Raw genomic sequence first — 12,727 nt, 5'->3', positions numbered from 1 at the left:
GCCTGGCTTCCTGCAGGGCTGAGGCTTGTCCTCGGTGTCCATCCCCCTCAGTAACGTTGGATTCCTTTGGTTGATTTTAACCCAATTATTGGAGATGTAAGTGTTTTAAGAGGTATTCCGAAAACTTTCATGAAAATGGGCTGTTAGGCTGCCAGGGAGAAACACCTTGAACAATTGTCCTCCATGGAGAGAGGGGGTGTGAGCACAGTCGTTGTATTAGACACTGGAGAATCCACATGGGAGCTGTCTGCCGTAGCCTGGGCTGTGCCACCATCCTCCCATGCCACCGTCCTCCAGTGCCACCGTCCTCTACAGCTTCTCCCGGTGTCCCCACACTGACTTGAGGTTCCTGCGAGATCCAGACGCTGCACGGAGGGATTTCGCCACGCGAATGCCCCCCGCGTTCGATCCCAAGGCTGACGTGCCAGTGCCGAAGGTGAAATCCCAGTGTCCCGCCGGGGTGCCCGTCTCTTCCGGCACGATGCCATCGCTGCCCGGCGTCCCCCGGGTTGTCATGGTTACTGACGCATGGGACCCCAGAGACCTGGCTGGGAATTAATGGCAGCCCGGGATAAAGGATTCCTGTCTCGGCCGGGTTGATGGATTGCATTGATGTGCCATTTGTCATACTGTAATTGTTCTGGCAAATGTAATACCCACTAGTATAAACATTGTGCTGCTTTGCTAATAAAACTGAAAATAGGAAGAGAAAGGATGATGCAGTGTTATGGGCAGTTAAAGAGACACCGCCTCCGCTCCGCGCCGGCACGGGGGGCTTCTGCCTGGAAACCCGCCCCGTCCTGCCCTCTTCATCCATGGAAAACTGGCAGAGCGAGCGGCGAGATCCTCGTGGGATGCGTATGCAGCCGGGGCGGCTCTCGGCATTGCTTTGCCCGTCGCGGTGCTGGATCTGTCTTTGTTTGGGGGGGGGAAATACCTTCCTCGCCCCCCAAACAGGCAGGCGGGGACCCCGAGGGTGTCCGTGCCAGGGGCTGCGCCTGTCCCTCCCCCTGCCTTGCACAGACTTTAATTGCCTTGCCAGAGGTAAACGAGGGCTGCGGCACGTTTGGCATCCGAGGGGGCTGCTCTCACCTTAATGGGGCTTTATAAATGGGGAGATTTATGGCGCAGTGGGTGCCTGCCCCCACGTGTCACCCCCTCCTCTTGTTTTGGGGAGCACCAGGGTCTCCCCTGCCGGGAGCAGCCGGTGCCCCGCTCCCCAGGTAGTTTTGCTTTCTGACGGATCAGCCCGTGGATTAGGAGCCCAGCGGGGATTTCAGCCGGGGCTGAATTGCTCATCCCCCTGTGAGCGGGTCCCGGCGCTGGCTCCGTGGCGGAGGCGATGAAGAGGGGTCGGAGATCCCCTCCAGCTGCCACCGGTCCTCGCCGGTGGGACCCTCCGTGACTGTGGGGTGCGTCCGTCCTGCAGCCTCAGCTCGGCTGGGCACCGGGTCATGACACCGTGCCCATGTTTTGGAGGACAGGGCCATCTCTTCCCTGTCTTCTCCCATTTTTCTGGCACGAAAAGCTAGGAGGATGATGATGAGGAGGAAGAACAACGCAGCCTCCGCGCCCCCCTCCCAAATCCTGGGGTAGTTCAGAGGCATCGTGGTTTATACGATCGTATCTCCAAATGTTTTTAAAGTTTCTGGTTGACCTGATTCGTAGGGGAAAAAAAAAGATAAACACCCTTTCTGTGTTTGCAGTCATATGTAATTTTTATCTCTTGACCTTTAAACGTAAGCAGCAGTAAAATGAAGAACTATGGCAGTCATTTAACACCCTGCCTGTACTAACTGGTTTCTGCCTGTGAGCCGTGGTTTTAAATTGGCTAATGCAGAATACTTGCAGAGCTAATAATAATTCAGATTACTCCTGTCAGCTATTCCGGTTTCATGGGTAATTTAGTAGTTGAATAAATTTTTAAAAAAATTCATTCGTTCCCATGCACTGTTATGAATCAGTAGATGGTTTACCATTGGCAGCAGTAACTGTAAGAAGATTTAAATTGCTACTGAAAAGGATTTGAGTGAAGGTAATGTTTTATAATGTTCTAAGCCATATGCACTACTTTCAGGCCTCATCAGTTTTACATTGATTCCTAGTGAAGTGTTTAATTGCATCATGAATGCAATATAATTCAGTTCTTTTGGCTAATATGGTATATATCTCAAAGTGATATACAGCACTGACAGTGAAGACTCAGGATTTTCTTAGGATTTGAAAATATGCGTCTGTGTGTGTGTTTGCACGGGCGCGTACACATCTGTGCGTGGCCGGGAGCGCTTTTCTTGGGGGAACCTCTGGGCACCGGGTTGGGTGCTTGGTGCTGAGAGCTGCCGGCTCTCCTGGGGTGTCTGCGTGCGCATCAGCAGCTAGGGGATTTATATATATATTTTATATATATTAAAAAAAATATATTAAAAATATATCTAAAATGTGCTGATCTTACAACGTGACCGCTCTGATCTTGACCGGTGCGCGAGGGGCAGCTCTGCTCCGACCCCGCTGCTGTTTTGGTCCTTCCCGGCGCTGCTCGCACCCGCGGTGGGTGAGGGCGTCTCGGCCGGAGGCGTGGGCGTGATGCTATCAGAGCCTCGTGGGCAGCGGATTAAAAGAAACACGCTTCCACGTTAACGCGAAGACAATTTATTTGAGTCCATAAAAGAGCTAATTAGGGATGCGGCAGATCGCTAACCATTACCCGCTGCTGGCTGCTCCACACCAGCGGCGGGGAGATGAGTGCTGGCGACGCAACTCGGGATTCTGACATAAAGCCCATTCCTGTCCCGCTGCCAAACGCGCTGAGCCGTGCGGGACTGGCTCTGGAGCCGCCGGTCTGTGCCCGCCGGCAGCCCTGGGTGCTGGCCCCGGCTCCCTTCCCTCCCTCCCCGATCCCCCTACGCCCCCCGGGGACCTTCCCTGGCCCCCTCCGTCTCCCTCTTGCTGCTTGTGCTCGTTGCAACTTCATCGATTAATTAAGGACCGGGGCCGTGTGCCTGCACTGGGTCTGTGGGTGCCCTGCAGAGCCCTCGGCCATCCTGATGGGGAAACTGAGGCAGGCTCGGTGCTGGCTGGGGTTTTCCCACGGGAGGACACCAGCTCTTGGCTGCAGCGGAGCGAGCATCCCCCAGCCCTGCTGTAACCCCGATCTACCTGCCTGCATCCCGCTCTCTGCGCGGCTTTTAATTCCTAAATTGTGAGGAGAGGAGCACCCAGTGCCGCCGGGGACGCGTCCCCGGGGAGCGGGTGCCGTTAGGGTGCTGGTGTGCGGCTGCAGCTTTGGCCTTTGGGAATCTTATTTTAGACGAACGGGTTATTCGTTCAGGATGCGGCGCCCTTTATTTTGGTTTGCATCCCGCCATCCTGAGCGGGGAAATCCTGCCCTGGCCGTGCCCTCGGCGGGGACCTCGGCAGCAGCCCTGCGCCGCGGGGCTGGGGGAGGTCGGTGAGAGCAGGATCGGGCCCTGCGTTTGGGAGCTGGAGGCTCCTCCTCGGCCGCGGTGCTCCCCACCCGGCGCTGCTGGGGCCGGGCTGCATGCCGACGGTAGAGCTTAATGCGATATCAAAGTCACTAACATGATTATGCTTATATATCATATTAGGGAAAATGAATACTAATTCAATACAAACTACTAATTCAGTAGAACAGAAAATTGCTGAGAGAATAGAAAATTGCTGAGCGTGCCGAAGCTGGGCATTGCTGGCAGGAGATGCGCTGCCTGCCTCTCTCCGTGCTGGAGCTATTTTCTGCGGTGCTTGGTGGCACCGTTGGCCGGGGCGGCGCGGAGCATCCCTGGCTGCGTGCCGATGCCAAGCCGGGCAGCGGCTCCGGAGGCGGCTGCATCGAGAAGCCGGGGCGAGAAACCCCCCTTTGCTTTCGAGCCCGAAGCTGGCGGCCAGGGCTGGGGAGATGTTAGGTGGGACCTGCGGAAGCAGAAGAGCAGGAAAACGGCTCCAGGTGCTGCAGACGAGGGAGAAATAAAGCTGGCGTGGGAGCGTGAGCCTCCCTGCCGGGGCTGCCTGCCTATTTTAAGACGTTTGCTTTTCCTAATGCTTGCATCATATCTCATTCCTGGGCTGGTGCTGAGCTTGAAATCCCCGAGGTCCAGGGGAGCATCCCTGTCTTGGGGACCAGGACACCGCTGAGACCTCCCGTGGTCCAGCCTTCCTCCTCAGCGTAAGCTCTGGATTTCCTCCTCCTCCTCCTCATGGCATTTCTGCCTGGGTTCGTTTCCCCCCCTTGGCATCTCGGAGGTGATCCCCGCGCCGGTTGCTGCCGCAAACTGTCTGCGGAGTCTCCTGCTCCTCGGGACGGTCCCCGGCTCTGCGGCTGCTCCCACCGGCACGGCCAGGCTTCGTGCCGGGGAGCGGCGGGGGCTTGGTGAGAGACAGCTGCCGAATCTGCCTAACCGGCTATTTGGTTTAATTTAATTCCTCTTTCAAATTATTACTGCTTGTATGAGTTTTCAGGCCACGATGTTTCCCGGAGCTGTGGGGTGTCCCCGGGTCGCGGCGGCTGGCTTGGCTCTCCATCCATGGCCGGGGGACCCCGTCCCAGTGAGCCGGTTGCACGGCTGGGGGGGAACCCAAATTTCACTAATTTACTTCTGAATAAGGAATTTTCATTGCAGTTTAATGCATCCACTGCAGGTCATCTGCACGTGGGGGCAGAGCGGGGTCCTTGGTGCCCGACCCTGCACGTGCCCCCGTCCCACGCGTGCACCTTCGGACACGATGAACGTGGCTGGTTTTGGAAATGCCGGGTATTTACCCGGTTCAAAGAGAGCCGTAACTGGGACACACGATGTCTCCGTACTAATACGGTAGGAGAGTCTTATTGTATTAGCAATTTCCCATCAGATCATGTCATATTAGTATTGTATTGTATTAGTATTTGTTTTCACTAATGTGATGTGAAAGTTGCTAATATGATAAGACTCCTGCATTGTATTAGTGAAAACAAATATTAATATGATAGGATGGAAAATAGCTAATAAGAAACTAAGTTGCTAATCTGACGTGATGGATCTCCTAAAGGAATTGGTTGTAGCTTTCCTGTACTTTTCCAGAACCACCTTCAGCCCCGCTCGGGGGCGGACGGGAAGGCAGCGGCAGGGACGTGCGGCGCTGGTGGGTTTTAAAGGGATGAATCCACCCGGAAAGCGAGAGCATCTCTTTTGGACTTAAACCCAGGCTTTTCTTGCGCAGGGGGAAAAAAATCTCATGCTTGTGGGAAAGCCCTTGTGTGCCAGGAGCCCTTCCCGAGGGTCCTGGGGCGAGCTGGTACGTGGAAAACTGGAGCAAATCTGAATTTAGGGGGAGTAGAGCCGTTCCTCCGGGGGCTGGAGGCCGCCCCGGGCTGCGGTTACGGCATGGTCCAACTATGATGAGATGCAACCAACAATTTCCTAATTTATTTTTTTTTCCCCAGCCACGGGAGCTAAATATCAATTTCTGACATGGAAAGCCAGGGTAGGTGAACCAGAGCTAAATAAAAATAAACATTAAACAATTATTGGAATTTAGGTTTATTTAAAAAATCAGCAGGGTTGAGGGAACGAGCCACCTATTAGCGGGGAAAAAGCTATTGGGCTTTTTAACAACATGCTGTTTCTTGGCGGAGGCTGAGATTTGGGCTGTGCGCGCGGTGGCAGCCCTGGATGTTATTGATTAAAGATGATGTAGCAGCAGCGCAATTATATCACAGTTTGCGCTCGCCGCGGTGGTACCGTTGGCCTCTCATTTGTCTGTCGGAGATTGGTTTGTTTGCCTTGCCCTTCCCGGGTGTCGCTCGTCGCTCCGACGGGGCGGGTCCCCCGGCGCAGGATGCTCGGGACGGACGCGGACTTGGTTTGGTGTCGGTGGTGAAACTGTTTTTAATTGCTTCTCGTCCCCTGTTGTTTTTGCATTTAATGGTAATTCCAGATTCTGCGCTATCAACCGCATTGATACAAATAATAGGGGAATATTGTGTTTTGGGAGGAATCGAGCTGCCCGGGGCGGATCCGCGGTGGCACTCGCCCTGCGCCGGAGGGTCCGGCGTTTCCCTGAGGTTGGGAAAACTCTGCAGCCGATGCTCGGGATGCCGTTGCGGGCAAAAACACGGGGAAGGGTGGTTTTAAAGCGTTTCCAGAAAATTCTGCGCAGGTATTAAGAGGCCAACGTGGAGGCGATGGGAACAGGCTGCGCAGCGCGCAGGAGCGAGCAGATAGCTTGCGGGGAGCGTGCATCTTCGAATCAGTCTATAATGCAATCAATTCTGTATATCCCTAGTGAAACAGCAACATTTATTTAACGTCTTTTATAGAGCAGCTGAGTTTTATCACAAATCACATTCCATTTCTATTCATCAGGGACCCCTTGAAGGCTAAAACGCACTTACTTTCCTCCGAGGAAGTTTACCAATTCTTCAATAAAGCCCCATTTGCCTCCGTATGTAAAATTGACACATTTATTGAATATTAAACATTTGCCGGTTGCTTGTGCACTTCTTTCGACTTTATCCGCTGCCCTTAAAAGGCATTAAGGGAAGGATATATCAAAGTTGCAATAAAGGCGTGTTTATGGATGGGAAGGGGATGCTCGAATCCGCCGGAGAGGCTGGTTTATCCCATTCGGTGGCTCCATCCTCGGAGCAGCCCTTTCCTCTGCTCTCTCTTGGCAATAACCATTTGGCAGCGTTTTTTCCCTGATTATTATAAAGGATTTTCTGTGCCTAAAAGCTGTTTCGTGTCGAGGTTGTGCTGGGTTGCGAGGGATACGCTCCTCTAACCCGGAGTCAGTCGAGCTAATTAGCAGGAGGTCCAATAAAACAAGTTTTTCTTTTATCACTGTTACTAAGTGCTGTTGTAAATCAATTAAAATGTATTCTAGTAATTCTATTTTTCCTCGGCGACTCTGTTTAAAGAAATACTGAGCCATTAACAGTATTTTGTGTATGTTTGTGTGCACGTTTATGGGAGAATATCGAACTGTTGCAGTCGAGCTGGGCGCTCGGCGGTGAGCGCGGGAGCGTGCCATACCCCGCTTCCTTCCCGCAAGCCATATCGGTCTCTGCCCGTTTATTTGGAGAACGGTGCGGGTTTTTTGAAGGGAATCTCCTTTTCCTTGAAATGTGGATATTCATTGCAATGGTTGTCCTGATTATTAATTGCTAAAGACGTAGCTGCGTCCTTTGGGCGCGTTCCTGGAGGTAGTTTTTTGGGCAGTATTAACCCAAGAGGATGCGAGAGCGACGTGTGGTGGCCCAGCGGTGGATGGAGCTTTAGGTCCATTCCCTAAAGACATCACAGCCTCTGTGGAGTGGGAAAAACCTCGGTAGTTGGAGGAGAAAATTTGCCAGGAGCAAAAAATTGGGGATTCAACCCCTTTCTGCGAGCCATCGTGTCTCTCTCTCTCATTCCCCACCTTTTCTCTTCTTTAATTCACATTATTTTAAGTAGAGTTTGCAAACGTGGGCCAGCTTGCCCTGCTTTATGGATAATTTCTCGCAGGCCACTGGCTAATTGAGGGCGCATCGTTAGATGGGGAGGTGGCTGCCGGGTGGTTTCACTGACTTTTGAACAAACAGCCATTTAGTGATGGCCCGTTCGACGTCTCCAATAAAGACCTACCTGCTCTGCCAACCTGGGGAGACGAAGGGGCTACTAAATCCTGTACGGAGGCAAGCATGTTCCCTGCCGTGGGTTAACTCTTTAGCTCCAGCCCGGATTTGTGTGGGAGAAATGTCCCCGGCCCATCGGCCGTGTGTACGAAAAAGGAACTCGTTAAATTAATACTTTGCTGAGCACCAGGATGGGACCGAACTATTGTCTTTTTTTTTTTTTTTGATAATGTGGGAAGTTACCAGCAGGAATAAGGAGCATTAAATTTGAGATATAGGGCTTGGTTAGTTGTTTTTAAGGATTTCATTTTGTTCCTCCTTTGGAGCAAGGCGACTCTGGCACGCGGCAGGGGTGCAGTTGGCTGCAGGACGGGGTCTGGCTCCCGCTTTGCCATGTTCGTGGCTCCGTCTCTGGATGCCGGGTTGGAAAATTAAGCTCTCGGGGCTGAGACACCCCAAATTGTCCCAAAGGGAAGGGCAAATGAGCGTGCAGGGGAGCCAGCCCATCTCTGCAGCGGAGGTGAATTTTCGGGGCTCTTGTCCGTATTAATTTATAAAAGAAGCTGGCATAATAAATGTCACCTAAACAGAGCTCCAGTAAACGTAGCTCATCTTGAGTGTATCATAAAAATGATGTAGGGCTGCCTCTCGGCAGCTCCCGTCTCGCTGCCGGCCGGGAGGAGAAGCCCCTCTGCCGGGGATCCCGCTGCCGGCACGACCCTCATCCCCGGCAAGAAATACCCGAAAGTGGCTCCCGGCACAAATAACCTTTCCAGTGCACCGAGAGGCTCTTCTTTATGGGTGAGGGAAAGTGCTTAAAATGCTTAGAGGGAATAAACAGCTTTTAATGAAGTTACATTGCCACATAATGGGTATCATAAAATTGCCTTCATAGTACAGGGTCCCAGGATGGCTTTTATTATCGACTGAGCAGGAATCCTGTCTGTAAAGCTCCGGCAGCTGCAGAGAGGAGAATGCAAAGTCTTCTTAAATTACCTGATTGAAATAACCGGCAAATATTCTGCTTTGCTGCTTTGTTGAAGGCAAAGCTGCCTTTGGGGTGGTCTGTCAGACCTGGTTTGCAGCTTCTGAAGAACACAGGAGTTTCATTGCAGCAAAACAGATGTTCATCTTGTTTCTCTATCGGCTGTTTGATGAGAAATTTATTGCTCTTCTGCTGGGCTGGAGCTCCTCTGCTGCGGAGTCTATTAGGCAGCCCGGGAGCTGGCGGGGAGCCAGGGAAGCCGCGTTTTGATGAAACCCATGAAAAAGCCTCAGCTTCGAAGGCGCCAGTAATAATGCATCGGCTAGACTCTTCGGATCGGGCAATTGATTGCCGTGATTTGATTTATTGATCAATACCCTCAAATTTGGCGTCTGAGAAGCTGAACTAATCTTTAACTGCTGTGAACATCTCTGCCTGGTGGAGAATTAGAGCTGATAAGGAATGTATGAAAGGAATCTGAGCTTATCTTAATCACACAGTGCCCCGGCGCTGCCTGCGCCGAGCGGGAGTGGATGTGTGCAGAACACAATCACCAGGCAGAACAGAGCAGATCTATAAATTGATGGAATTCAAAGCCTCCAGCATCGATTACCATTATAACAAACAGTGGCGCGCTGAATGTCTGATTATTTTTAGACAAAGATTCTGTGCTCTCAGCAGCAATTTTGCTGATGCTGTCACTGTGTCAGATGTCTGTTGTTGATTGCAATTAGATGCGATACAAAAAAAAAAAAAAATTTAAAACTATCTCTGCCTATAGTTTTATTTCCACTTATTAAATCTCCTCCTTTGTTTGCCTCCTCCTAACGTCTGCAGCTGGATGAAATATTGCATTACCAGAAGAGATCTCTTATATTCAGTTGGGTATAATCACTTTACAGATCATTGGATTATATCTGATATGGTTCAGATAATCCTGGGGAAATGTGGGACATTTACTCTGCCTTGGTTAAATGCGCCCTGCTTTAGGGTTTTGAATGCGAATCTGCATAACATTTGGGTTTCTGAAACAGGTCTGCAACCCTCCCAATGATCTAATTCTATTAAAACACTAATCAATTCCCCGTGACGTCAGTCTGCTTTCCTGCTGGTGCCAAGTGTTAGGTCCATCGTGGATTTATCCTGTCCTTTTTAAACGGTTTTTGGAGCTGCCACGGCATCAGCTTTAATGGTTTAAGGAATGAATATGCTGGAGCGGCGACGGGGCGTGGGCAGCGGGGAGCACGGCACGCCGGGCGCCGCGGTTTGGTTTGCCGGAACCCCTCTATTGCCGAGCGCATCCATCGGTTTGATGCTTTCCAGTGTCTCTCCAGTGCCGGTGCGTGGCGGAGCGGCCGCGTTTGGGACCGGTCGGTGCTGCGGGAATGGGGAACAGGGCTGGCAAAGGGCAGTTTCCGAGATGGCTTTTCCCGATGGGAAAAGCTCTTTGGGAACCCTTCTCGAAGCCTAAATCCATGCGGGGGACTGCGGGTCCATGCAGGGATGCAAAGGCATCGGGGTTGGGGGGGGGTCACTTGGGAGCCCCGTTGCACCCGGCTGGGTTTGTCTCTCCGCACCCCACGGTGATGCTGGTACAAGATATTTGGGGAATTTCACGTCTTTATTTCAACCCAGGCGGGGGGACGTGGGCTTTGCCGTGTGGCGAAGCGGTGGCCGTGGCCCTGGCCCTGACCTGGCCGCCGGGGGAGCGGGAGGTCTCCTCTTGAACGTGACCTCATCTCGCGCAGACACGCGCGGCTCCGGGGCTTGATGGAAAAATGCACCGTGGCGGAGGAGTTATGTGCTGCTGGCAGCTGGTGTTTTCTTTCTTTGGGAAATCTAATATATTGATTAGCTTTCTTCAGAACAGCATCAATAAAGCGTATAATGGCATGGCTGGTGCCTGCGGCGTCTCCTCCCCTGGTCTGAGCCGCCCTGGAGCCGGGAAGGACCTCGGCTGCTCCACGTCCCGCCGGCTGCTCCTCCCTTTCCTGGCAGCCACGCGCCCTGCTCTGCCCAGCGAACGTGCTTGGCCGGACACCCTGCTCCTCTGCAGGGAGGTTATCCCAGGCAGCCTTCCTCCTCCTCCTCCTCCTCCTCCGCGGTGCCCCCGCGGTACAGCCGCTGCCTTGGCTTTGGCTCAGTGGGCTCCATCACGGAGCTGGTGCCTGGAGGCACTCGGCCAAACCCCAGCAAATATCTCCGGGGTCCGGCTACGCTGTGGGGCACGGCCGTGACGTGCTCCGGCTGTCCCCATCCCCGGGCAGCAAACGTCACCAGCGGAGCCACCATCACCTGAGGTGGTGGCACCGGCGGCGGCGGACTGGCACTGTGCCGGGGGGGACTTGTTGCCCACCCCGCTTGGATCTTGGGTCCCTTCCAGGAGCACATGGATGCTCTGCCCACACCGGCGCGGTCCCCGGCGCGGTACGGACCCTCCCGCTCAGCCGGGCCCGCGGTGCATGGATTGCTGCTGCTGCAGCCCTGCGGTCACAGCCGGGGAAGATGGAAGGAGATAGTGTTTCCATTAAAGTGTCTAAGGGAGTTTAGCGGGTGGTTTATTGTTGTTTTTGCGGTTGTTTTTTTTTTTTTTTTCCGAGCTGATTGATTGCAATAATGAATGGAGCCCAGAAATCGGCTCGAGGCCGGCCGCTGGTTTTAAAGTCCTGGTTGGCTTCAAGCCCTCTCAACTATTTCAGCTTTCATCTCTAAATATGCAGAAAGCAAGCGGGATCTTGTTTCGGGCTCTCCCAAGCCCAAATCTGCCCTCGGATGCCAACGTCCGTAGGTGCGGGTGCCTTGCGCTTGTCAAGAGCTGCATCACGCACCGCTGGCTTATTTATTTCTTCGTGGTTCGCTGGAGAGCGAATCCGTCCGGGGGGATGGCCCGTTCCACCTTGGCATCGTGCGGCGGGTGAAGGCAGCACCATCCAGGATTGATCCGACTTACGGATGCTTTTATTTTTCTTTCAAGTCCCGTCCACTTATGAAAGGGCTGGAGGAGCATCCCGGTCCCCCACCGCCCCGGGATGGAGGTGGCCGGGCTGCATCCCGCCGGCCAGCAGGCAGGAAGCGTTTTCACTGCTTCCCCAGCATCTTGCTATGAGCTCATTTCAGAGAGAGAGATTTTCAGGGAAAATTGACAGCTGATGACTATGGGAAGATGTTTTCAAAAGGAGAAACAATTTACAATAATTAGAAATTTATAAAATGTCTTTAAACATGGTGGTAATAGGGATAAGAAAACACTTGCTGCAATGTAATCAGTTATTAGCAGCTGATCATTTATCTCTATGGATAGTTGCTGCTGGTACATGAGACACGTAATAAAAGGACTCTTGATTAACTAATTTGAATATCTTTTGAGAACAAATTCTGAGTTCTCTTTTTTCTCCATTGTAACGGATCCGTACATCTGCGAGATAAACACTGAATGAATATGGTAATGAATATTATTCTGGAAGTGTAGCCCTCGAACGCTACCGTCGCCGTCCCAGCCCTGGCCTTGGGAAGCCGCTGCAATGGAAGTAATAAGGAAGGGGCCTTAACGATGCCGGCCGGGAGGAGCCGAGGCTGCGGGATGCAGGAGAAGCCTGGCGGGGGGTTCTCCGGGGGGGGTTTGCAGGGATGCGGGGGGCAGGACCAGGCTGGCCCCCTCCCTCAGCCCCTCTTTGGCCGCTGATGAGGAGCAGGGTGGCAAAACACAGGGGCGATGGAGCTGCCCGCGAGCAGCCACCAGTACAACACATTAGAGAGCGTCCCTTGCTGTATGGTTTGTTTTTTTTTTTTAAAAAAACCATGGCTTTTCCTATCTCCCCGGGAATGGAAACCTGATGCACGTCTCAAATCTCTGCCCTCTGCGAGATCCCATTACGGCTCTTTTGATAACGCGCTGTAAACCCCGATTCCATTTTAGATGCTGAAACCTCGCGACTCAGCATCTCTGCTGTGGGACCGCGGGCTGTTGGTGGCCCTGGGACGGGCCCTGGGGTGACCGGTGGCAGCAGATCCCTGCGCCCTCCTGGCCACCATGCCCGTGGTTAAGGGATGCGGCCCCACGTGTGCAAGCATGGCACGGCCGACGCGGCCGGGAAAGCGTCACAAACTTGTCCTGCTCCTGCCCGGCACAGCGGGCA

Source organism: Calonectris borealis, chromosome 18 (assembly GCF_964195595.1).
Source record: "Calonectris borealis chromosome 18, bCalBor7.hap1.2, whole genome shotgun sequence".
Lineage (NCBI taxonomy): Eukaryota > Metazoa > Chordata > Aves > Procellariiformes > Procellariidae > Calonectris > Calonectris borealis.
Note: the sequence above shows the minus strand (reverse complement) of the source record.